Genomic DNA, 27,405 nt, shown 5'->3' on the forward strand with positions numbered 1-27,405 from the left:
GAACATCAGATTTCATTAAGGGGATGAAAATATAATCTCTTAATAGATTTCTTTCTTTATGAAGTGCTTGATTATGATAACTTCATCGTGTTCACAAAATGGATTATGTCTCTTGTCCCTGTACTTACTAGGGCCTGTCTAGTATACAGCCTGTCAACATTTCCATTTCAATCCTAATGTTTCATGGGGATTTGATTCTACTGAAAATCAGCTGCAGGCACCCACTTAGTCCAAAATTATTTTTATCTTGTTTAAGTCAAACAGTTCTGTAGCAGTTAATCCATTCTTAAGGAAAGAAGGCCAAATTTGGTCCTTGTCTGTACCCATCTGTACTTTCTTTTTCTTCCTCAAATATTCTTAAATCTCCAATTAGAATTTGAAATTTCCAATGTCTGTAATGACTGAGAGGCTATTTTGCCTGTCACTCATTGGCCAGCAAAGACCCTGAGACACAATTTTCTCTGTTCCTGCTGAGAGTGTAATAGTAGGATCAGGCTAATGCTTGAATGACTCTCTCCCTTGGAATAAATTATGGCTGTTCATTTGTAGGCAAAATTTAACTACAGAAAAGCTTGCTTTGCTTCCATGTGCTGTAAGATAACTGGTATGATTTTCCCTTGCTAAAATAACTCAGTATCCCATACATACTTTCAGATAAACAGTACGAGAAAGGCCCGAAATGTCAATCAAGGTGGAAGAACCAACAGCTGGAAACTATCTCAGCTTCTGTAGATATACTACAGGTTAGAGGTGGAACAGCCACATTCAGGAATAATAATGATAACAGGAAACAAAAGGATGTTTTTATTAAGTCTAGGGATGTTTGGGCAATAAAATATTTGTAGGATAAATCCTGGTGCTTACAGAGGTTTTTTTGTTGTTATTATTATTTGTTTATTTGTGGGTTTTTTTTTGAGAACTGCAAAACTTATAAGAAATGATAAGGACCTACTGTTTTTTTATTGAAATTGAACAAAACAGTATGTTCCCACAAGAAATTTCTAATAAGTTGGAGATGCAGTTTATGTTCTTTTGTTTTTAATGTATGTGTTGTTAAAATTAGCTCCTCCTTTTAATCTACACTTTTAGTATAAATTCTTTTTCTATTTGTCAACTCTGTTAATTGTGTGCTTGATAGATTTCCCCATGATAAATTTAATTATCGTACAAGTGTAAAATTGTTTTAATAAAAAATAATTTAAAATAAGTGATTAGTATAAAAGATAGATTGTATGACTATCTCAGTAGCTGAAAAGTTTTTTGATAATAATATAAATTATTTTTGAAAAACATAGCAAAGTCAGAATAAAAACATCACAATACCACTTAAAAACCTTTAGTGTTTCATTACAATGTTAATACACTTAATGCCACTAAACTGTACACTTAAAATAATCAAAATGGTAATTTTTACATTTTGTATATTTTAGCACAATAAAATACATATAATTTTATTAAAGAATGAGTTTAAAAAGGTACATTTAATTATGTCACATATGTAGCATATACTCAAATTATTTACTAAGTTATTTTGAGTCATTCAATAAAAGTTTAATAGTTAATACTATCATGTTTAAGCACTATAATAAATGCTAGAAATATGTTTTAATAACCACTTTTACTTTCTAGACATGGTTCCAAGAACTTCATATTATCTCATTTAATTTTTACAACAATTATGAGCTACACTTTATCATTTGTATTTTATAGGTGAAGTGCCTAGGACTAAGGGTACTGTAATTATGTGCCTAATGCCTCACAGCTAGAACGTGATGATGCTGCCGTTAACACCCAGGTCCAACGGACTCTGAAACTGATGTTCACAGCACTCTTGCTGTAGTGCCTCCTGTGCTTCCATTCACTAAATCTCACTGGCATAAATATAAAATAAAAAAATAACTAAAACAAAAATGTCTACATTCTAATTCCAGGAATCAGTAATTTTTTTTTGAAAAAATGTCTGTACAGGTATAATCAATTTAAGGATTTTGTAATGAAAGAAATTATTCTACATTACCCAGGGGATGCTAAATGTAATGACAAGTGTCCTTGTAAGAGAGACACAGAGGAGATCTGACAGAGAGAGAAGGGAAAAGCAACCACGGGGGCAGAGATTGGAGTGTTGCTGCCACAAGCCTCGCTATGCCTGGGGCCACCAGGAACTGGAAATGGTAAAGAACAAGATATCCCTTCAAGCCTTTGAAGGAAGTTTGATTTTGGATTTCTGACTTCCAGACTGAAAGAATAATTTTTTTGTTTTTTTAAGAAACATATGTAGGAAACAGCAACTTTATTCATCAGTTTTGTTGGTGAAATTTAGGGACATCATCAGTAAAGTGAGGAAAAGACAAGAATGCCCATTGTCACTATTTCTATTCAGAGAATCCTAACTAATCCAGGAAAGTAACACAAATCAGAGAAAACAAATCACCAAACTGTCCTTTTCTGAAATCAGTGGGGAAAAGATGTCACAATAATCACAATTCATCATTTTTTCCTAATGAGTGTGGATCAGGCTGCCATTTCTCATTCTCTGTAGCACTAGAATACCTAAGAGTCCTGAGGGACAAAGCAGACTGTTTCGCTACCCGCCCTGCTTTTTAGCTTTCCTTCTGTACTTCGTTGAATGTCTGCCTCACCATTCAGCTGACTCTGACTCTGCTTCCCCTGATTAGAGAGAATTGCAAAGTTCTATGATCATCAGAACTGGTAATCAATCTCCTGTTAAATCATTATATTTCATGGGCACAGGAATCATTGTTTTAATTAATTGTCATTGCAGTGGATATGTTATAAGTACATTAAATCAACATTCCACATTACTAAAAGTAATTTACTTTTAACATGTGATATATTTGTTACTTCAGATATTAATGGAAATTTATATCCCTATTTTAATCGAATTATAGCACAGCGCATTTCTTCAGATAAGATGACCACAGAACAAGTCTAGGTCCACAGCTTAGTAATAATATAAGTATTAGAAATTGAAATTGGAGGAATACTTGGAAACTGCATGTTGAGCTCTCAAAGGTCTTGTTATGTGCTCAAACTGTGACTACCCATCTTCTTTTCTTGAATATAAAGAAGAAACTAGTAAGCGTCCAAATAACAAATATGGTCACATTCTTCCAGAGTTTGGTAATGGATAGAATCTACCTCTGTGATTAATTAGCTCTGTGATTTGGACAACACATTTCACGTATCTGCCACTCAGATTCTTCCCTCTATAAAATGATTAGATTGCTTTAAGTGATGTCTCAAATGCTTTTCATTTCAGAAATTCCTTCAGCATCTGGGCACAAAGGGATGATATCTGCTATTGACAAAATACTTTTTATCTAGAATAATGCTAAATGTTTTACCTTCAATATTTTATTAAATCATTATAGATCACTTTTCTGAGGAAGAAAGTGTAAGCCCAATTTTATTGGTGAGGGGACAAAAGCCTAAAGACATTATACAACTTGATAAAGTCATACAGTCATAAAATAATGAAGGCAGAGTTCAAACCATGGAAAACTTGAGTCTAAAATCTGTACTCACATTCACCATGTCATTCTACAGGCATTCAACCTTAATTTCACTGATTTAGTAAATGTACTCAGCCAGTGATCCAGTTATTGTAAAGTGTTCTAGCCAGGTCTGTACAATATGCCCAAAAGGCAATAGTCATAACACTGAGGTTGCAACCATCATTGGTCATCTCTCCAGCCTTGACCCAAACTGAAGTAATAGTGAAACACACATCCCAGCCTAAAAATGCCTATATTCCTTTACCACTAGAGGTGTCATCATCATGATATCATATATCATCCCATTCCATACCAGGTGTTTGTTTACCATGATCACTGTTTAGTTATCTCTATGTCCCACAAAATGTAAGTTTAACAGGGCAAAGATATTTTTATACTTTGTTTATTGAATTCCTAGCACTCAGAATGTAGCTAATATATGACATGTTCAATACACATTTATTGAATAAAAGAATAATCAGGGATAGATGTTTGTATCAGAGTTTATATGCATACATAAGTGAGTTATATGATTGAATTAGAATTACAATATGTAAATAGTTCTCTTTCCAATCATTTTTCAATAAATCTTGTCTTATTTACAAGTCAGGTTGAATTGTAAAGCTATAGAAATAAGATCTGATACCTTGGCTGTTGAAGTTGATTATAGCCATCCCGTCTCTCTGGGTAGATCTAAGTATACCTCTTACAGCAGAGTATTTAGCAAGGCAGAATCATTGTCTTTTCTGTCTGTGTGCTCCACATGTGACACCTGGACCTCCCAATAGTCTAAGATAAAGTTAGTGTCCTAGCACACTCAGAAATATCCCATTCAGATAATTTACCCTAATCAAGTGTTAAGCATTCAATGTGTTTTTATTGATTGATTCTAAATTGGAGCCAACTTATTTCAAATTGTCTCTCTGCCTGGAAAGTTTCAAGTGAGATTCAATATATGACAGGTCTTTCGGTTTCCCAGTTTAGTCACAGTATTGCCTATGATTCCTACTATCTCGTTAAGTACACTTGAGCCAAAAACAATGGACTCTGCTTTGAAGGCATGACCATGTTGCTTGCTGAGACTCATAGAATGAAACCTTTTAAAACTGCTGCCATTTCAGTCCAGAAGCTAGTGACAATCAATGAAAAATGACCCATTAAGTATGTTACAATCTTTGTAACTACCCTGTACCTTCTTAGAGATTAAAGTCTATAATTTGGTGTAAATTTACTTTCCTACCTTAAGTTAGATTATTTCTAAGCCAAAAGCTTTTTTTTTTCACCAAAAGCTTGATATACAACCACAATAACCCAATTAACATTTAATTAAATTGTATGGATTGAGTTGTATTTTCTGTATCAAACATGTCTCCCCAACATAGGTGAATCTGTGGAGAAGAGACAGGAAATGGTTACACACTTAGAGATCTCACAGACACATGTACAGTTGTGATATTGTATAATTCCCCGTGACCGGAGAAGTCACAGAGAGCCTGAGTTACTCTATGGTCTCTATTTTAAAAACCTTCATCAAGTACATTTGGAAAATAGACCATAATATACAGCCAAATATTCGCCACCATTCCTTTTCATCCTTTCATCAAGGAATGAAAGAAATTTAATTGCAAGAAAATAATACAAAAAACTTCAATTCCATTTCTATTGAGTATTTGCAACAGGAATACCAGCTCTAATTCTCTCAAGAGGTAATAATAAAGAAGGTAGAAGAGTATCTGACCAGATCTAATGAGACTTCTTGCACCATTTTATAAGCTAGATTTTATGTTTTTATTTGCCATAGATTTGGACTTAAAGTCTTGACTTCTTGCAAGTTTACCATTTTAGAGCCTTCTCATTGCCGATTATTTCATTATTGAGCCCCTTGAAAAAATATCTAAGATATACTACATATACTGTCTAAGCCAGGAAAAAATTCTTCACGATTTCTTTCTCAGCATCACTTCTATATTTCTCCTCCTCCACTTCCTCCAATGTATTCCTGCCAACATGAAAAACAAACAAAAATACCCATCAGTTATGTTTATTTTAAAAGCATGGATAGCATACCTAATACAAGGCATAAATGCAGGATATAAATTGATCAACACATTGGGCAGAAAGAATCCCCAATTGTCACCGTGAATTAGTAATGGTAATAACAACAAAAGCCACTCACTGAAGCCCTTTATTCTGAGCTAGTTATTGTTGGCAATGATTTGAAACTTATATGTAACTGTAAAAGAAAAATGGAAGGTTATAAACATTATCCTTAAATCTGTGCTAAAGTTTACTAAAAATAATAACACAAGTCAGAATTAATTTCTAACTTTGACCAGTTAGCACAGTATAATAGCACGAGGGTCTGAGCCAGCCAGCCACACTAAGTAAAGGCTGTGCCATCTCATGCAAAAATTATTTTAAAGATTTTATTTATTTATTTTATAGAGGGGAAGGGAAGGAGAAAGAGAAGAGAAACATCAACACCTGGTTGCCTCTCATGTGCCCACTACTGGGGACCTGGCCCACAACCCAGACATGTGCCCTAGACTGGGAATCAAACTGGCAACCCATTGATTTGCAGGCCAGCACTCAATCCACTGAGCCACACCAGCCAGGGAAGATACAAGAATCTTTTTGAGTCTTGGTTTTCTCACATAAAAATTCTAAACTTATCTGAAAAGTTTATTGTAAAACAAACAAAAAAATAGATCACAGATAATATGCAATAAATCTACCTAATTTAGTAATGAAATTAAATTTAAAGGAAATAAAAATAAATACTTACATATTGTTAGGTGCAATAATTGTGAATATAGGCAAATCATCACAGGCCGTACCTTGCCTCTCACTGGAATTTCATGTAAAGGAACCAATCATCTCATTGTTCTGAGAACACATTCTTTCTCATACTCTTCCGTCTCTCATGCCACATTTTTCATGAGAGAAGACTGGCAAAAGAATGTGGAGTTTCCATGCCACCTTTTTACACTCAGTGAGCAGGACCACCATTATCTGTGTTTTTCGTAACTAGTCCTTCTAGTTACTACCACAGACGATTTACAACTAAGTGACTGGAAGACTCTGAAGACAAAATAGAGAACATTAATTGCAGGCTTACCATGTGCCAGGCACCATTCTCAGTGCTTATTGTTTATCTAGTACTGTTCATTATGTACTTCATAGTTATTTTAAAAATATAACCAAAGACACTGAAATAGAGCACAGGCTGACAGTGTCCAGAGGGGAGCGTGGAGGGAATTTTAGTGGAAAAGGGGAAGAGTTTGCAGGAACAAGTATAAAGGACACATGGACAAAAACTAAAGGGGGTGGAAATGGGAGGGAGGTGGGGAGGGCTGGGGGGGTGTGGGCTGGGACGGGAGTAAAGGGCCGAAAACTGTACTTGAACAACAATAAAAATAAAAAAATAATAAAAAGTAAATAAAAATATGTTCAGCGAACAATGTGAGAATAACACTACTATTTTTTTTTATTACCGTAGGCTAGGTAAAACATATCTCAGTGTTATAGTTAAAGGCATGGGAGGTGAAAAATGTGAAAAGACAGAATAGTTCCCACTGGTTAAAGAGAACACAGCTGGATGGATAGCTCTTGGAGATTTATTTTCTAAGTCTTGTGACTGCGTGAAGAGACGGCTGCCACCCATCACTGGTGCCTGTCCTGGTACAGGCTGTGCGGTATTCAGTGAATATTTGCAAGTAAAAAATACATGAAGACTGATGATTAGAATATAAAGGAGGGTTTATAAACTTTTACTTTCACCAAAACAGATGGCATATACACACAGCAAGCAGCAATTCTTTTTTTTTCTTGGGGATTCAAATGTTAATGACACCGGGATCGACTCACACAATTTGCCTCTCTGATTGGGCTTCGTCTGGGACAGGGATCACCCATTTTACCCACCTACAAATAAAAGGGATTACACAGCAGGTGTTGAACAAAAGTTCTCCACTTCTGTGGTTTTTTTAGAAGAAAGCGCAGAACAGTAAGGTACAAAGATAAAATGTTTTTATTCGGGTTTTCCTGAGGGTTTATAGAAAGGTCAGATTGACTTGGGAGCAATGCAAGCTTCTGGAGACAATAGTTCATGTTACTATTATTCTTGAAAAATCAAGTGAGAAAAATATATTAAGGAAAAGAAAAACTTTTGCCCATGGTAATTCTTTCAAAATCTAATGACAAATGTCAAATACTGTTGGGCTAGTAGAATATGCCACATTTCAGAGTGCTAGAAAAGAGGACTAGAATTGGAAACTGTGTCACAGACGTAGGTTCTTAATCATTTACATATTTAGTCCAAGTGTTCTATCATGTCAGTTTCTCCAGTCATTCAGACCCAAGAGATTTCCTATTGAGTAACTAAATCACATTTTCATATGCCCTGACTTACCCATCTACAAATAAAAGTATGAATACCAAGGTGCAGTTGTGAGCTCATGGTCACAATGAGCCCTGGTGATTTTGATTGTTCAAAATTAAAAAGCATGATCATTTCAACCCTGTAAGCCCTGAGGTTCTCAGTGCATAGTGATTCTTCTAAAACAAGGGGAGGGTGGATGAAAAGAGAACGAATTCCAAGGAAGCATTGCTAGCATATCAGGAGCAGCCCCCACAGGCCAGGGGTATGGTCTCAGACTAGTTCTTGTTAAGGGATTACCCATGCTGCATTAGTACCATAATTATATTTTAAAAAATCACATCAAGGAAGCATACCAGAGGTGGTTTTCTGTACCTTTTAAACAGTGACGAGGGCCGAGAAGCAAGTTGCATCTACAGAAGCTTGCTTCTTGGACCTCATCAGAACTCGCTATGGAAAGGGACACTCAACGAGTGTTGTCAGCCCTCTATGTGCAGGGAACCCCTGCTGTGCAGGACCCAAGGGGCAGCAGTACTTGGCTCTGCCCTAGTCCCACACCGTTACCTCCTGGTCCCTGGGCTGTGGTTTCAGGCCCCAGAGACTCAGTTTAAAATGGGCAGACTTTCTAATGTGATGGACGTTAATACCTCTTCTGTCAAGTTTTGTGAAGTTTAAGTATCCTCCACTAATTTGTGAAAATATAAGATTTGTGAGTCTTTTGCCCATTCCTTAACTGTGAATTATTAATCCAGAAGTTATTATCGTTAAAAGGCTGGTGTCAGTATGGTTTTCAGTCCATGACCTGTCAGGTGAAACACACACACACACACACACACACACACACACACACCAGAAGCAGTAGTTAGAATGAAAGAAAAAAATAAATTTTTTCTTAAATTTTATGATAATTTTTAAAAATGTTTACTCCCTTCCCCAACAAAATGATTTTTTAACCAGCTTGTCATTTGCTTTATTGAGAGAGTGAAAAGGGATGCTGTCTGCTACGAAAAGTAGAATTATTTAGCTGGAAGAAGTGGAAAGAAGTTGTAGATTGAATAAGTAATTTGGCTACTGCGTAAAGTGTACACACACACAAGAATGTTCGTAACAAAATAAGAAGCACTAACAATAATTCAGCCCTCATTTCTGTGACATATCACATGGCCATAGGTTATAGTTACATACTTTCACTACACATTCCATATTTCCTTTGCCCTCAGCATGGTCCTATTGCTGGTGGGGTGACTCCAAACTTCGTTCCTAAAGAGTCTGGGTCATTAGCAATCTTCCTGATTTGCAACTAACTCTACAACAGGATATGATAGTACTAAAATGCTCCCTAGATTCTCCTGTGTATCAGGCATACTCTCCCTTACTACCATGGGGTAGCAGCAGTCCATTCTCTCCTGTCACAGGATTAATTAGACCAGCCAGTACAGTAATTCCCTTCTTTGCCTATTGATTCAGAGTTATGAAGAGCTTAAAATGACCTGACGCAGTGTTATTTCAAATTCAGTGACATCATTCTTGTGTTTCCTGGTGGAAGAATTCCTCCCTTTAAAGTTAAGACCTCTAGACCAGCAGAGCATAGGGTCACAAGGAAAAAAAAACAAAGATTTTGCTTGTGGATCAGTGAGGGCAATAGTGAACCATTCCATCTACTGCTGGATTCCTGATCCCTTGAACCTTGTCACTGGAGGAAAGGACATAATATATTAGACACTGGTTTAGAGTATATTTTGTGTCTGAGAAAACACTGTTCTAAATCTGCAAGGTGTTTCCACCTAGATGGTACTGAAACTGAGTTTTAAAATGGCCATAACATCATTTACCAGGCCATTAGCTTCAGTGTGTTGGGGAACAAGGTAAGTCCGTGAGCCGGGGCCCACTGCCACACTTCATTTCCTGTGACGTGGGTTCCTTGATCAAAAGCAATGCTGTGCAGGATACCATGACACTGGGTAAGAAATTTTGTAAGTGCACTGATGGTAGTTTCACAAAAGCATTGCATTCAGGTATAGAAAATTGGTATCTAGAGAGTGTGTCCATTCCAGTAAGAATAAAATGTTTTATTCTCCCATGATAAAGAGGCACAGTTTAATCCACTTGCCTGCAATAGGAAGACTCATCACTCCAGCTAATAGTGCCCATTTCAGAGGCTTGTTGGTCTCTGCTGTTGGAGGACTGAGCACTACAAAGTGGCCATAGCCAGGCCAGCCTGGGTGAGACTAAGCCTATGTTGCAGAACCCATGCAAACCTTCATTCCAGCTACCACCACCACTTTATTCATGAGCCAATTGGATGACGACAGCAATGGTCAGGGAAAGATCCTGGCTCATATCTACAGAATAGGCCATCTTATCCACTTATTTTTTAAAGTCTTCCCTGCCAAGCTCATCCTGTGTGGAACCTTCAGATGGGACACATTCTTTCTTTTTGCTGATACAGAGAGGTCTATCCACTTAACTCACCAGAGACCTTCATGTTACAAATTTTTTAATCTTCTAAGTCCTTTACTATCCACACAAACCATTGATAAGAGCCAACTAAACAGCAAAGACTTCTACTCTGGCCAGTTTTTCTTCCAATGAACAAGGCACACTGCTCTAGGTTCTGCCTGCTGGAACGATTTCACCTCACCACTGTCCTTCAGGGGAGTCCCAGAAAGAAGCTGTAGTGTTACAGCTGATCGCTTTTAGGTGGCGCCTGCAGGTTGTACAGACCCATCTATAAACTAGGCCAGAGTTTTCTCTTCTTGGGACTGGTAAAAGGTAACTCCCCATGAAGCCAGAGAAGGGAGCACAGACAGAAAAAGTAAGGCAGCAGGAGTAAGTGCGATGTCATCTGAGCCACTTCCTCATGTAATGTACTCATGCTTTCAGTGCCGGCTCAAGCCTAATCTTGTACGAAAAGGTGATGCTATGTATACCCAACTTTATGTTTAGGGAACTAGACAATGCTCAGTTCATTATGGAAAGTTCAAGTCACTTTCCATAACTTAAAGACCCATGATTAAGCATTCAGTAGCAAATCAAAAGCTGTGTCTTAAAAGGAGAGTAGTTACTGATTAAGGATGGTATGGCTTTTCTCCAAAAATCTAATGGTCTGAGCCGCATTCACCTTCCGGGGTCTGTCCAAGGCTCCAAACAGCATCTTGATGTGCCAGTGACATTTCAAGAGCCATTAGATCTTTTTTCTCCATTGGCCAAGTGGCACAGCAGCTTGCATGGCATCCTGTGACTGATCCTTCTCTTCTGAGCCCACCCAAAACTAGCAGTTTTTAGGGTCACTCAGTAAACAGGCTAGAATAGCACACCGAAATGAGGAATGTGCTGCTTCCAAAATCCAAAGAGATCCACTTGGTGTTGAGTATTGCTTTGTGGTTGAACAAGGGGTTAGACTATAACATCTAATTCTTCACATTAGAAGAGATGTATCCATGTATTTCACACAACTTTTAGGTGAACAAGTAAATTTTTTTCAAAGAACTAACAGAACTAACTATATCAGTGATCTTCAGTTACCAAAACAACCTAAAAATAATGCAGTAAATTTTTTATGTATGTTTGGTCATTTTTTTAAATGCCAGTAAAGATTTGACGACTGACCATGAATATTTAAAATCTTTGAACAAATATTTATAGAAAAACTAGTAGAAGAAAGTAAACATTGTACTGAGAATAAAAGATGTATAAGAAATTAGTGCTAGCTGTTGTGGCTCAGTTGGTTGGAGCATCACCCTACGAACAAAAAGGTTGTGGGTTTGGTTCCCTGTCAGGCACATATCTAGGCTGAGGGTCCTATCCCTGGTTGGAGCACATACAGGAGACAGTCAATAGTCAGTATTTATCTCTCACATACATGTTTCTTTCTTTCTCTCTTCCTTCCTATCTTTCTAAAAGCAATGGAAATTGCCTTGGGTGCGGATAAAAACATATCTATAAGAAATTAAACTACAATGATGACACTTGCTTTATTAATAATTAGCATTTTGGAGTTTTTATTATATTCTTAGCACTGTGCTAAGAACTATGTATTAAGATCATCTTATTTTATCCTCAAAACAGCTTCAAATGTTGTACTCAGAACTTACTAAATCCAGAGGCTCAGTTTGTTCCTTCATAAAAATACATCTCATTAATTTAATGAGACCATACATTTATGTCAGGCTATCTGCATATACCATAACCTACTTTACAAAACACACAGCATGCAGTTATTTGGATAAAGTTGTATTTTTAAGTAATTTAAACCCTTTAAATTTTAAGTATTTTTTAACTAACTCATCTAATTTTGGAAAACCTGTCTAAAGAAATTTTTAACATTATCTCCTGGCTTTATGGGCCCCCAATGTACACAGTCACACAGGGCTGTATGAATGAAAGGGCATCTCACTTGGTTCATGCTTTAGCTGTTGCTACCTTGAAATTATTAACAATATTTGATCAATTATCTTGCATTTTTATTTTTCATTCAGTTCCACAAATCATGCATCTGGTTCTATTTGTCTCCACCTGAGATTATCTTATTTACTCATAAACATGAGATTATTTTCTTATTTACTCATAAACATGTAATGACTACATGTTTATTCTTTGTCTTCCCCACTAGAATGTAATCTCTATGAGAACAGAGATTTTGTCTATCTTGCATTTAAAGTAATCAGCACATGCTCAAAATGGTTCTTGAATTTTGTATCTGGCCTCATTTTTTTATATCTGAATAAGGCCATATGTTTGAGAATAAACAGTTCAGCCCAAGGAATTAATATTCATCTAACATTGCTTATATTTAAGAAGAGTACCAAAGAGGACATAAACATTCTCTCAAAGGCTGACCTTACATTTCCAAACGTATTAAGTAATGGTAAATATCACAGTGTGTCATGAGAGAAGAATGCCAAGTTTTCTTGTTTAACATCAGTATTTGAATTACAATTTCTTGGTGACAAAATCCCATCTGAAATTTTATGAGCAAGAGGCTGCTATTCTGGTGACCTTTCTCTATTTTCTTTTAGATCCATCATGTCACTTTAATCCCTACTTTAGCAGATGAGAAAAAGAAGGAGAAAAATGGTGAAACTAAGCATAAAATAAATCATATCTGTTCCATTATTACTTTTAAAATTAAATTCTGGCTCTGATACTCTACCACAATCATCTGCACCATTTTGCCTTATTTTATTAGATGTGTTTAGGCCTTTCATCATACAAAGTAACTTTATGTATTAATATTTTTAAAACTTAAAAATATATCTATAGTTTTTCACTGAGAGATACTTTTTATGGTATGTCTAGGTATGGATCTCTAAGTTTATTCTTCTATGAATTCATAAGCTTCTTGTATGTATAAATTAATGTTTTTAGGTTATTTTTACATTTTTTATGCTCTTTTGTCTCTCTACTCTTTTTTTGAGATATCCATAAGTATCATGATATATTTAACGATGTTCCACAGGTCTCTAAGACTAGGTTTTTTTCTTTATTTATTTTCATTGTTTAAGTGGATAATCTTTTTTTTTTTTTTTTAATTTTATTTAGTTATTTTTCAAGTACAGTTTTTTGTCTATTTTTCCCATCCCAGCCTCCCCTCCCCCTTGCTCCCCACCTCCCTCCCACCTCCCCCCCCTTAGTTCTCGTCCCTGTGTCCTTCCTATTTGTTCCTCCAAATCCCTCCCCCTTTTTCCCCTTAACTTCCCTTCCTTCTCCCCCTCTGGTCACTATCCCCTTGTTCTCTATTTCAGTGTCTTTGTTTTTTGGGGTTTTTTTTTTCTGCTTACTTGTTTGTTTTGTTGTTTAGCTTCCTGTTAAAGGTGAGATCATATGGTATTTGTCTTTCAGCACCTGGCCTATTTCACTCAGCATAATGCTTTCCAGTTCCATCCATGTTGTTGCAAAGGGTAGTAGCTCCTTCTTTCTCTCTGCAGCAGCATAGAATTCCATTGTGTATATGTACCACAATTTTTGGATCCATTCATTTACTGATGGGCACCTAGGTTGCTTCCAACTCTTGGCTATTGTAAATTGTGCTGCTATGAACATTGTGGTGCATAGGTTCTTTGATATTGATGTTTTAGGATTCTTAGGATATAATCCTAGCAGTGGAATTGCTGGGTCAAAAGGCAGGTCGATTTTTATTTTTCTGAGAAAAATCCATACTGTTTTCCATAATGGTTGTACCAGTCTGCACTCCCACCAACAGTGAACTAAGGACCCCGTTTCCCCACAACCCCTCCAACATTTGTTGTTTGTTGCTTTGTTTATGATAGCCATCCTGACTTGTGTAAAGTGGTATCTCATTGTGGTTTTAATTTGCATCTCTCTGATAGCTAATGATATTGAGCATCTCTTCATGTGTCTCTGAATGTTCTGTATGTCCTCCTTGGAGAAGTGTTTGTTCAAGTCCTTTTCCCATTTTCTAATTGGGTTGGGTGTCTTCTTAGAGTGGAGTCTTGTAAGTTCTTTGTATATTTTAGAGATTAAACCTTTGTCTGAGGTATCATTGGCAAATATGTTTTCCCATACAGTTGGTTGTCTTGCTAATTTAATACTGTTTTCTTTAGCCATGCAGAAGCTTTTTATTTTGATGAGATCCCATTTGTTTATTCTTTCCTTTACATTCCTTGCTCTAGGGGACATATCAGTAAAGAAGTTACTGCGTGAAATATCTGAGATTTTCTTGCCAATGTTCTCCTCTAATCTTAATCAGTTTTAAAGTTCACTAATTTTGTTACCTGCCGAAATCTGCTATTGAGCTCTTGTAAGAATGAAAAGTGCTCTAGTAAATTATTCTAGTCCCTGATCTTTTCAAATTTAGAATTTCCATTTGGTCCTTTTGTATAATTTATATACTTTATTGATATTTTATATTTAATGAGAAATCATTCTCCTACTGTCAGTTTTTCAGATGTGGTTTGCTTTAGATCTTTGATCATATTTTAAATAGCTGATTTATAAGTCTTTGTCTAGTAAGTCCAACATCCAAGTTTCAGCAGGGACAGTTTCTATTCATTGCTTTCTTCTTTTTTTATAGGCCGCACTGTCTTGTTTCTTTATATGCCTCACAATTTTGTTAAAAACTGGTGTTTCAAGTAAAATAATGTGGCAACTGTGGAAATCAAACCATACCCCCATCCCCATAGTTTATTTTTTCATTTTTTTCTTATTATTGTTCAAATACAGTTTTCTGCCTTTCCCCCAAATTCAACCAATTCTGTGAGCATCCTGATCACCAGTGCTTTGAACTGTGCATCTGATAGGTTAACTATCTCTTCATCATTTAGTTGTATTTTTTCTGGAGCTTTGATGTGTTCTTTCACGTGGGCCTTTTTTTTTTTTTTGTCTTGAGGAGCCTGTTATGTAGTAAGGGGCAGAGCGTTAGGTGTTCACCAGGGCAGGGCAACCCAGTTGCCGGGTTATGATGCAGTATGTGGGGGAGGGGTCAGAGGGGAAACAATGGTGCTTGCTCTGCTCTCTGCAGGATTTTAGTCACTTCACTGCTTCCCCCAAGCAAACTGGGCCCTTCTGGTGCTGATTCCTGTGTGGGCGGGTTTGTGTACACCCTGGAACCCTGAGGGTCTTTCCAACAAACTCTCCTGTGAGGCTGGGAGTTTTTCCCAGCACCTCAACCCCCACAGGTATTTTCAATTGGTGTTTTGAGGCTTTATTTCCCCACACTGGGACCCTGGGTTGTGAGGTCTATTTCTCTCCTCAGTTTCTCCTGGTTTATTTGTGCATGATTGTGGGACCGCCTATTCCACCAGCTGCCTTGTGAGTTACCCAGTGCCCCTCCACAATTTGCCGCATTGCTGGGTCCATCTCCTGCGGCCTTGTGTACCCAGGGTTCACTAGCTATAACTTTGCTGAGAGTCCTCTCCACCCAGCTGCCCAGCTCTGCCCCTCCTACCAGTCTGGATGAATGTTTGTTTCTTTCACTCCTTGTTTATCACACTTCCATACAGTTCAGTTTTCTGTCAGTATTGGTTGTTTTTTTTTTGTTTCTAAATTTTTGTTGTCCTTATTTTGGTTGTGTGAAGAGAGGCACAGTGTGTCTACCTATGCCTCCATCTTGGCCAGAAGTCTCTCCTCTTTCATTTCTGATTGTGTTTATTTGGGTCCTCTCTCTCTTTTTTCTTATGAATCTGCTGAAAGTCTTGTCAATTTTGCTTAGAAGTTTAAAAGCTTGCTTAAAGGCTTGATATTGTTTATCTTTCCAAAGAACAAGCTCCTAGATTTATTGATCCTTAGAACTGTGCTTTTAGTCTCTATGTCATTTAATTCTACTCTGATCTTGTTTATTTCCTTCCTTCTACTTGCTCTGGGCTGTCTTTGTTACTGTTCTTTGAGTTTTTATAGGTGTGGGGTTAGATTGTTTGTTTGAAATGTTTCTATCTTTTTTAGATGGGCCTGTATTGCTATGAACTTCCCTCTCAGGATGGCCTTCACTGTGTCCCATAAGTTTTGGATTGTTGTGAGTTCCTTTTCATTTGTTTCCAGAAACTCTTTGATTTCTTCCCTAATCTCATTATTGACCCATTGTTTAATAGCATGATATTCAATCTCCATGAGTTTGAGTGTTTTTGAGTTTTTTTCTTGGGGTTGGTTTCCAGTTTCAGTCCTGTGTAGTCAGAAAAGTGCTTGATATGATTTCAATTTTCTTGAATTTGTTGAGGCTTGTTTTGTGTCCTATCATGTGGTCTATCTTTGAAAATGCTCCATGTGCATTTGAAAAGAATGTGTATTTTGCTACTTTAGGATGAAAGGCTCTATATATACCAGTTAAGTTTACTTCATCAAGGCCATTGTTTAATGCTGCAATATCTTTGTTGATATTTTGCTTGGAAGATCTGTCCATTTTTGACAGTTGGGTGTTGAAATCCTCTACTATAATTGTGTCGCTGTCAATATCTTTCTTGAAGTCCTCCAATATTTTCTTTATGTTTTGGGTTCTCCTATGTTGGATGCATATATACTTACAGCGTTTATGTCTTCCTCATGAATTCTTCCCTTGAGTATTATGAAGTGACCTTCTGGGTCTCTTTTTATGACTTCTTCTGAGGTCTATTTTGTCTAATATAAATATTACTATCCCAGCTTTTTGTTTGCTTGGAAAATTTGTTTCCAGCCCTTCACTTTCAGTCTGTGTAGGTCTTTTGTTCTGAGATGGGTCTCTTGTAGGCAGCATATGTGTGGGCCATGCTTTCTGATCCATTTGGCTATTCTGTGTCCTTTGATTGAGCATTTAATCCATTTATGTTTAAGGTTATTATTGATAGGTACTTATTCATTGCCATCTTTTTTGTACCTGTGTTCCTCTCTCTCTCTCTCTCTCTCTCTCTCCTTTCTTAAAGTAGTCCCTTTACCATCTCTTGCAGAGCTGGTTTGGTGGAATGATATTCTTTAAGCCTTTTTTTTTTCTGGGAAGCTCCTTATTTGGCCTCCCATTTTAATTACTCTACTGGGTAGAGTAATCTTGGTTACAGGTCTCTGGTTTTCATTACTTGGAATATTTCTTGCCATTCTCTTCTGACTTGGAGTGTTTCTATTGAGAAGTCAGCTGCTAGCTTTATCAGGGCTCCCTTGTATGTTGTTTCCTGTTTTTCCTTTGCTGCCTTTAAGATTCTCTCCTTGTCTTGTAATTTTGCCATTTTAATCATGATATGTCTTAAAGTGGGCCTCTTCGGGTTCCTCTTTATTGAGACTGTGTTTCCTGGATTTGTATGATTTTTTTTTTTGTCTCATAAAATTAGGGAAGTTTTCCATCGATCCTTTTTCAAATAGGCTTTCCATCTCTTGCTCTTCTTCTTCGGATATCCCTATTATATAGATATTGTTATGTTTTCTGTTGTCTTGCAGTTTCTTTATCATCTCTTTGTTCTTTCTGAGTCTCTTTTCCTTTTCTTGCTCTATCTGTTTTTTTTTTTATACCTTGTCCTCCAACTCACTGATTCGATACTCTTCTTCATCTAGCCTGCTTGTAATTCCTTCTATTTTTTTAAATTTCCGTAATTTTCTTGTTCATTTCTTCCTGGTTTTTCTTTAGAGTTTCTATGTCTCTTTTCATGCTGATGTGGTTCTCACTTAGCTCCTTATAGTTGTTTGTGAGTTTCTCGAATATCTTTATAACCATTATTTTGAATTCTTTATCTGATAGTTTGGTTACCTACATTTTATTTAGCTCTTTTAGTGGGAAGTTTTCCATTCTCTTTGATTGTATGTTCCTTTTTTGTCTCCCATTTTAGGTTACTCATTTTGTTTGATTTTGTGCTTCTTGATGTTTCACTTTGCTAGCTGTCTTTGCAGGGTGAACTTCTATGGTAGAAATTCTATGAGGTTCAGTGGTGTAGTCTCTTTGATCTTCTTCTCTGGATGCTCTAGGTTTGCCCTTTCTTCTATTTGTATGGTCTTTTTTATTGTACTTGGGTTTTTACCTTTTGGTGGTTCCTTTGTTGGTGATTTTTCTCCTCCAGCAGGTATACTGATGTTCACAGCTCCCAGCTATTCTCATATGTAATCAGTGGCAGGGGGCAGGCAAAATGGATTAAGACAACATGAGAATATTTTATGGTATTTAAGGTGCCAGCCAGTAGAGAAGAGAAAGGAAATGCTTTGGATAAGTATAGCGTTAACTGTGATATTTTCCCAAATAGCCACTTTTTATAAAAGTTGAGAGATAAGACTCTTGTTAGATGGGAGGAGGATTGTGAGCTAAATCCAGAAAACAGAGTGTGTGTGCAAGGTTAGACGATCAGATATAAAGGTTAGAAAGTAGGTGTAGTATGAGAGAGAACAGAGTTAACCACAACAATAATAATGCTCAGGATTAAAGTGAAGTGGGCTAAGATCATGGAGGGTTGCTGTGTAGTATGTACAATTGTATGGAACAACAATTATTTACAATAGTACTGGAACAGCAATAATATGACAAGAAACAAATGACTTGGATAAACAGAATAGAAAGTACCCGATCAAGAGTTGTGTGTCATTGGAACACAAGTGAAGTGAAAGAAGGAAAATTAAACTACAATACAGAGAGAATAAAAAAAACCAATCAAACAATGCAATTAAAAAGAAAGAAAATGAAGAAAACCAAACATAAGGAGGAGAAATAAAAAAACTAATAAAATAAAAGTGGTAAAAATAATGACAAGCTAGTAATAATACACATAAAAAAATGCCAGGTCCATGGGAAAGCAAAGTGACATTTTTCTGTTTCTCAGTTTTGGGGGTTAGCTTTGTGCTCCCCCTTTTGATCTGTCTCTGGACCCTTCATAACTTCAAGTCTTATTGTCTCACTTGGGGGAAGAAAAAAAAGGAAAAAACAAAAGAGAAAGAATCCAAAAAGAAAGAATAATAACAAGCTTCCTGCTGACTTTAAACATGTTCAGCAAGTTCTGCTGGTCTTTCTAGATGCCACAGGGAGAGGGGGGCTGGGCTTCACTTTTCTCCATTCCTATGGTTTTGAGAGGACAGGAACCAGACCTGGGTGGCAATATTCATAGTTTCCTGGCCTCTGGCCCAAGTCCTCTGTGAACCGCTAAGGTCAAATCAGCCATTCAGCTGCTCACAGCTTGAGGATATCTGGGTCAAGTAGCCCAATACAAGCTGGGAGCCTAGTTCAGCTCAGCTACAAAGTTTTTGGGTGCAAGCAGCTGAAATCACCCTCAGGGGGAGTCAGCCACTCCTGGAGAGTTCTTTACAAAGCAACTGCCCACAGTTCTTAACAAGCGCATGGCTTGTCACACAGCCCAACTTTCCAACCAGTCCGGTGACTATCACTTCTCCCTTCTCCAGGTTTCACCCAGCACCCCAATTTCTCTGGTGCCGCCATCCACAGTCCCAAGGGATGTGTACCCCCGCTGGGTATCTTCCACTTCATCTCTATTCTCCACAGTGACTTCTAGGATCCAGGTCCCTCCTGGTGCCAGGCTGTCCTCCCTACTCTGGTAGGGGAGGGAGCTGGTGATCTAACTCTCCTCCCCATATCATGCAGTAGGCACCGGACTGGGGGCTGCAGCAACCTTGGTCCTATGCAGATCCCAGGGACCTTACCGTCTCAGCACAATCTCCTCACCACCTGTTTTTCAATGTCCTCTAAGATTTAAAGCTTCCAAACTTCATATAAGCTGGGATTCCATTGGCTATTCTCTCTGTTTCTCAGAAGCTCAGCTAGGTGCTCCAGCTGGGCAGAGGGAGAACTGGGCTTTACTCCCACCTACTTCATCACCATCTTCCAAAGATCCTGTTATTCTTTATTTTGCAAATTTTCTGAACTAATTCCCTGAACTCTGTATTGTTTTTATGCATAGCCATTGAAATCTCTGCTTAGTTAGTTTAGTGATCTTTTGATGGTTAGTCAGAGATTTTCTTAGATGCCTGAGACCTATAAGTCTGTAAATCTTTGCTAAGGAGGTCTGTGCATTGTTGAAGCACATCCTTGATACTCTGTCAGACAGATTTTACTTCCTGCTTGCCCACTGCCTCTACATCAGCCAGGTGAGAGGTTAGGGCCTTCTTGTGCTTTTCCTAAGAATATTTAGAGCCCTGAGCATGCATACAACCCTGCACATGAATGTAGCTTTCCAGATTACCAAGAATAGGTCTGAACTTGTCAAAGGCCACTATGAACAATTCTCCCCCAAGCTTTTCCTTTTGGGATGGTCTATTCTCTGATCCACCTGTTTTCCAACATCTCGGCCAGTCACAATGTTTAAATATTGTCACTGTTTTGTTGTTGTTTTTTAAATAAAAAGGCCATTTTAGGCTTAGAGAGCTCCACCTCTGATCAACTAAAGAGTCTTGCTAGTGGGGGTCTTCATGGAACCATCAGATGGGTAAAATAATGACAGTTTCCTGGGAATGGGTTTTTAAAGGCATTTCAACTCTGATTTTCCTGCACTGGCTCATAGTAGTTGGTTGCACTCTTATTGTTTTCAAGCCTACTTGTTGGAGCTGGAGAGGGGGAATGGGAATAGGGTAAGTTAAAATAACACAAAATTCAGTTTTCTTGAACAAATGCTCTCCAGATTTCTACAAGTCCTCAACTTTCAGAGTTATGAAAAAGTGATTTTTACAGTTTCTGCCAATGATCTCTTGCTTTGATAGAGGAAATAATTTTCCGAGATTTTTACTCTGCAATCTTTACTGATATCTCTATACTTCCCACGAGATGCTCTTTAAATAAAAATAAATACTTCATATTTTTTCAACTCACTCTAAGTTAAAATACCTGAATTGCATCCTTGTTTTAAGCTGACTGATATTATGTTTTTGCCTAAAATTTAGAAACTGAATTAAAATTTTCCTCAAGTTTCACTATTAGTTAGTGGCCTTGGTAAATGTAATTTATGTTTTCTTTGTTAAGGATTTAAAAAAACCCACAATACTTACAAAGCATTATTTCTCTGGTTCTACTCAGTCTTTAAAATTTTAGTCTGCTATAAAATTGTAGTAATGGGTTTCATAATATTCCAGAGTATGTCTTTCCTAGACTTCTACAGCCATTCTGGTGAGTGAGAAAGCTACCGCAACCCACAGGGAAGTTTTCAGCTCCATTGTTTTTCAGCTGAGGCAGAGACTGAGTCTGATTTCTGATGTGTCTACTACATCATATTTCTTAAAGAGCAGGAACAACAGAGATGTGCCCATGATGGCCCAGGTGGGATTGCACCTACATTCTGTAATGTAGTTTGGCTGTCTTTAGTATGGGCAATGCATAATACTGTGAGGGAAATCTTCTAGGATACACCCCCTGTTCACACACATAAACAATCTCAACAATATCTGGCAAGACAGTAATACATTTCTTACAATTGATACATTTACATTAATACATTATTATCAGCCTAAGTTAATTGTTTATATACAGTTCACTCTTGATGTACATTCTATGGGTTTAACATATGTACAGTGACTAATATCCACTATTGTAGTATTATGGAGAATAGTTTCCAAAAATCCTAAAAATCCTCTTTTCTCTACCTATTTATCCCTCTATTCCACCTTATTATTGGATGTTAATAATCTTTTTACAGTCTCCATTGTTTTACCTTATCCAGAATGTCAAATAATTGTACTGTATTTGTTTCATACTTGTTTCTTTTAGTTAGTAACATGCATTTAATATTCTTCTATGTCTTTTTATGGCTTCATAGCATATTTTGCTTTAGTGTTGAATAGTATTCTATTTTTTAAATGTGTAACAATGTATTTACCTATTTACTCACTGAAGGATATGTTGGTTGCTTCCAAGTTTAGCAGTTGTGAGTAAAACTTATAAATATTCACGTGCAGATCTAGTGTACATATAATTTTTTAAATTCATATGGGTAAATTCCAAGGAGCATAATTTCTGGGTCACATTGAAAGAGTATGTTTAGTTTTGGAAGAAACTGGCAAACTGTCTTCCAAAGTGACTTACATTTTGCATTCCCATGAGCAGTAAAGGGGAGTTCTTTCTGATCTACATCTCTACGGCACTCGGTGTGGCCGGTGTTCTAGATTTTGTCAGTTACCATGGGTGTACATTGTTTTAATTTTCAATTCCCTAATGACATCTTCTTTCAAAAGATATTTATTTTTAGAGAAAGAAAAGAGGGAGGAGAGAAACATAGATGTGAGAGAGAAACATCAATCGGTTGTCTTTTGCACCCCCAGTCAGGGACCAGGCCTGCCACCCAGGCTTGTACCCTGATTGGAATTGAACCAGCAACCTTTTGGATTGTGGGAGAACACAACCCACTGAGCCACACCAGTCAGGGCAGACACCTTTTATATGCTAACATGTTATTTCTATATCTTCTTCCTTTTTTTTAATCCTCACCTGAGGACTTTTTTTTTCACTGTCTTTAGAGAGAAAGAGGAAGGGAGATAGAAAGACATTGATACATCAGAGAAACTTCAGTTGATCGTCTCCTGTACATTCCCAGACCAGAGATCAAACACACAACCTAGGTTTGTGCCCCAACCAGGAAGCGAACCCATAGCCTTTCAGTTATGAGATGACGTTCCAACCAACTGAGCCACACCAGCCAGGGCTACTTGTATATCTTCTTTGATAAAATTTCTATTGAGGTCTCTGGCCATTTAAAAATCAGCTCGTTCATAGTCTTAATGTTCAGTTTTAAGAGTTCTTTTTATGTCTTGGTGAGTCCTTTTTAAATGTATCTTTAGCAAGTAGTTTCCTCCAGTCTATGGCTTGCCTTTTCATTCTCTTCATATTGTCTTTCTTTTAGTAGAAGTTTTTTTATTTTATTGAAGTTCAGCTTATTAATTATTTCTTCCATGGAACATGCCTTTAGTGATCATATCTAAAATATTATAGTTTTATCTAAGGTCATCTAGGTTTTCTGCTATTCTATCTTCTAGGAATTTTATAGTTTTGTGCTTTGCATTTAGGCCGATAAACAATTTTGAGTTAACTTTATAAAAGGTATAAGGTCTTTATCTAGATTATTATTTTATTTTATTTTTTCTACTTTTAAAGAGAGGGGAAGGGAGGGAAAAAAAGAGGGAGAGAAACATCAATGTGTGGTTGCATCTCTTGTGCTCCCTACTGGGGATCTGGCCTGCAATCCAGGCATGTGCCCTGACTGGGAATCGAACCAGCAACCCTTGGTTCACAGGCCAGTGCTCAATCCACTGAGCCATACCAGCTAGGACTAGGGTTTTGTTTTGTTTTGTTTGTTTTTTGCCTATTGATGTTCAGTTTCTTCACCACCATTTGTTGAAAAGAAAATCTTTGCTCCACTGTGTTGTGTTTTTCTCCTTTATCAAAAAGAGTTGACTATGGTTATATGGACAAATTTCTGGGGTCTGTAATCTATTTCATTGATTTCACTGTGTTGAATATATAGACCCTCGTTGGGCTAACAGACACTTTTACAATATTGAGTATTTTATTTATGAACATTGATATCTCTACATTTATTTAATTCTTCTTTGATTTCTTTCATCAGATTTTTGTAGTTTTCCTCATATAGATTAGTACATATTTTGTTAGACTTATCCCTAAATGTTTCAATTTTTGAATGCTAATGAAATGCTACTATTAGTTTTGACAGAGTATGTCTTTCAAGGACTTGGTTAGTTTCATCTAGGTTATTAAATGTTTAGATGTAGAATTGTTTGTATCTTTTCTTGATTACCCTTTTAATGTTCATAGGATCTATAGTGATATCTCTTCTTTCATTTCAGATATCAGTGATTTTATGTTTTCTTTTTTTATGTCCTTAGTTAGCCTGGCTGGGATATTGTCAATTTAACTGAAGTTTTCAAAGGAACAGTTTTTGGTTTTGTTGATTTTCTCTATTAATTTTGTTTTCAGTTTCATTAATTTGTTTTCTAAATTTATTTGTTTATTTTTGTTTAATGCTATAAGTTTACCTTTAAACACTGCTTTTACTGCATTACTTAATTCAAAATATTAAAAAATTTCTTTTGAGATTTCTTCTTTGATCCACATATCATTTAGATAATGTTTAATTTCAATTCTTTTAAATTTGTTAAGATGTGTTTTATAACCTGGCATGATGTCTATTTGGCAAATATTTTTATACACAACATATAGTTAGAAATTGTCTTTTGACCCACTTTGACAATTACTGTCATTTAGTTAGTTTATTTAGATGATTGACATTTAAGGTATTTATTGATACAGTTAGATTAATATCTACTATATGTTTTCATTTTATTTGTTGCTCTTCTTTGCTCCAATTTTTGTCTTCAGCACTTTTCTGTTTATTTGTGATTTTAACTGTTTTTTATATCATTTAATTTTTTCTTCTCTCTGAACATGCTAATGGTACTTTTTAAAACCTTTTTATTGGTTGCTCTAAAGTTTGCAATGTACATTTAAAATTAATCCAAGTCCGCTTTCAAATAACACTATACCACTCATCGATAGTACAAGTATCTTACAGAAATAAGCTATTCTCAAGTCCTCTTATCATCCTCTTAACATACTATAATTCATCTAATTTTTTCATAAAATATATCGTTGCTATTATTACATGGCCCAAAATGCTATCAAATAACAAAAGTAAAAAGTTTACTCCACTTTCACTTACTCATTCTCTATGGCTCTTAATCTATATAGATCTACATTCGTAATATATATCATTTTCTTTCTCTCTGAAGAATTTCTCTAAACATTTTTTGTAAGGCAAGTTTATTGGCAATAAATTCAAGTTTTGTTTGTTTGAGAAAGTCTTCACTTCTCTTTTAATTTTGAATAATAATTTGCCATGATATAGAATTCTAGGTTGTTTTGTTTTTCCTCTCAGCACTTTAAAAGATTTTACTTCATTCTGCTCTTGCTTGCATGGTTTTTGAGAAGTCAGATGTAATCCTTTGCTTCTCTATAGGAAAGGTGATTTTTACTCTTGCTTCTGTCAAGATTTTTGTTTGCCTTTGATTTTTTTTACAGTTTGAATTAAACATGCCTAGATTTAGTTGTTATTTGCACTTATTCTGCTTCTTGTCGTCTGAGCTTCCTAGATCTGCAGTTTAGTGTCTGACAATTTTGGCAAAATTATCAATCATTATTCCTTCAAACATTGCTTCCATTGCTTTCTCTCTATTTTCTTCTCCTAGTATGCTAAGAATATTTTATATCTTTTGTACTTTCCCCATAGTTCTTGTATATTCTGGTATGTTTATGGGGTGAAGGATTTGGTCTCTCTTTCTCTTTGTTTTTCAATTTCGGAAATTTCTATTAGCTTCTAGCTCAGAAATATTTTCTTCTGTTGTTTCACATCCACTAAAGAGCCAGTCGAAGGCCTTCTTCATTTCTGTTTTACACTGTTTCCAGTATCTAATAAATATTTTTTTATATTTCTTAGAATTTTTACTTTTGTTTATGTTACCCACCCAGTTTGTGCATGTTGTCTGTTTTACACATTAAAGGCCTGAGCATATTAAGCATAATTTAATTTTTTAAAGTCCCTGGTCTAATAATTCTATTTTTGCCATATAGGGCCCTGGTTCTAGTTTTGAACAATTTTTTCTTTTCATTTGCCTTGTAACTTTTTATTGCAAGGTCCACATAATACAGTGGATAAGAAGAACTGTGGTAAATGGGCCTTTAGTAATGTAATAATAAAGTGTGGAGGAAGGGGAAGTGCTCTATGGTTCTATGATTAGGTCTCAGTCTTCTGGTTAGCCCGGGTCCTGGAATTGTGAACTTGTGCTTTTCAGTTCCCCCTTCCCTCAAGAGAGAACGTCTAGAAGGTCTAAGAGTTGTGTCTTTCTCTTTCCCCACTTGAACTAAGTCACTGAGTTAGTTACTTTCCCTCCCCCCAGTAGGTTAGGCTCTAATAAAACTCCAGGAGTTTTGCCTCTAGTAAAATAATTTTTTTTCTGAGGCTAGATCTTTTATGGAGAATAGAATATTCTCGCATAATTCGAAAAAAAAATTTTTGCCTCTCTCTGATGGGTACTCTAGAGGATTTCCTTCGTTATTCAGTGAGAAGACTTTAGTAGAACTCTTCCGAGGTGAAATTCACAAGTGTGTGCCTTCCTGCGCATACCTGGCTCTCCTGAAAGTTTTCCACTTTCAGAGTTGTCCACACTGAACCTCCAGCAATTCATCAGTTGAGGTTTTTCTATTCTAACACTGTTTTCATGGATGTTTCTGCTTCTGAAATTTTGCTCTGGTAAGTTATATTTTTTCTCTGTGTCCATCTGTCTATTGCTCCAAGTTTGAGGACAGCAGTTAGCCACATAACCCTACTTTTCTGATAGATCTAAGAATAGCTGTTGATTTTTTTAGTTGTTCAGTTTTTTCCCTTGTTCTGATAGGGGAGCATTTTCTAACCTCTTTTCAGTTTGACATAAATGGAAAACTGGAAGACTTCCATATACTTTTAATAGAATACATTTTCAATTTATGAATTCTCTTTTATTTTTACCTTGCATTCATAGACAGTATTTTCTTTTCTATATCATGTTTTCTTTTATAATCACTATCTTTATATTACATAAAAGAAAAATATGCTTTTTAGTCATTCCATGTTTTATTATGACTACTCTAGGGTATACAAATCTCTAGATACTGCATGAATTAATCATTCAAATTATTATTGGCAGTCAAACATTTTTTAATTAAGGCACTATGGGGTTTCATGTCTTTTGAAGTCTTATAAATATTTATGTTAGTGTGGAAGTGTGTTAATAGAAACTATATATTGTGGTCTATGTTGGGATGTTATAAATTAAGATAAACTACAGAGTAGGCAGCATGAGTAATTTTTATTTCACAACATTGGATTGCTAGTAAAAAATTAAGGAAACAAGAACATGCCAAGCAAAGAGACTGTACATACAAAACATCAGAAGTAGTGTACTATTAATTTTTCCCCACTCTCCATTTGCACAATTCTGGGAAAAAAGGAAGAGCTTGGTAAGTACACGCGTCCCTCCTTTCAGCTGTGTCTGAAGATCCAGGGTATACTTAAAGTGCACATCAGGATAGAACCACATTATTTAAAAAAACTATTGGCAATGGTATATTCA

General features: G+C 36.3%; 1 long non-coding RNA gene across 2 annotated transcripts in view; it reads left to right on the forward strand.

The window, feature by feature from the left end:
• The window catches only part of LOC119054837 (uncharacterized), a 135,998-nt gene that overhangs the window by 20,645 nt on the left and 87,948 nt on the right, over window positions 1-27,405 (forward strand). The window contains exon 3 of one of the 2 annotated variants that reach the window (XR_005083587.2): window positions 655-917. The exons of the other annotated variant lie outside the window; for it this stretch is intronic. This is a non-coding gene — a long non-coding RNA (uncharacterized LOC119054837). Of the gene's footprint in view, window positions 1-654; window positions 918-27,405 lie in introns of those variants that run through there. 2 annotated transcript variants of the gene reach the window in all.

This window comes from Artibeus jamaicensis, unplaced genomic scaffold (assembly GCF_021234435.1).
Source record: "Artibeus jamaicensis isolate MK-2021 breed Jamaican fruit bat unplaced genomic scaffold, CSHL_Jam_final contig_3126, whole genome shotgun sequence".
Lineage (NCBI taxonomy): Eukaryota > Metazoa > Chordata > Mammalia > Chiroptera > Phyllostomidae > Artibeus > Artibeus jamaicensis.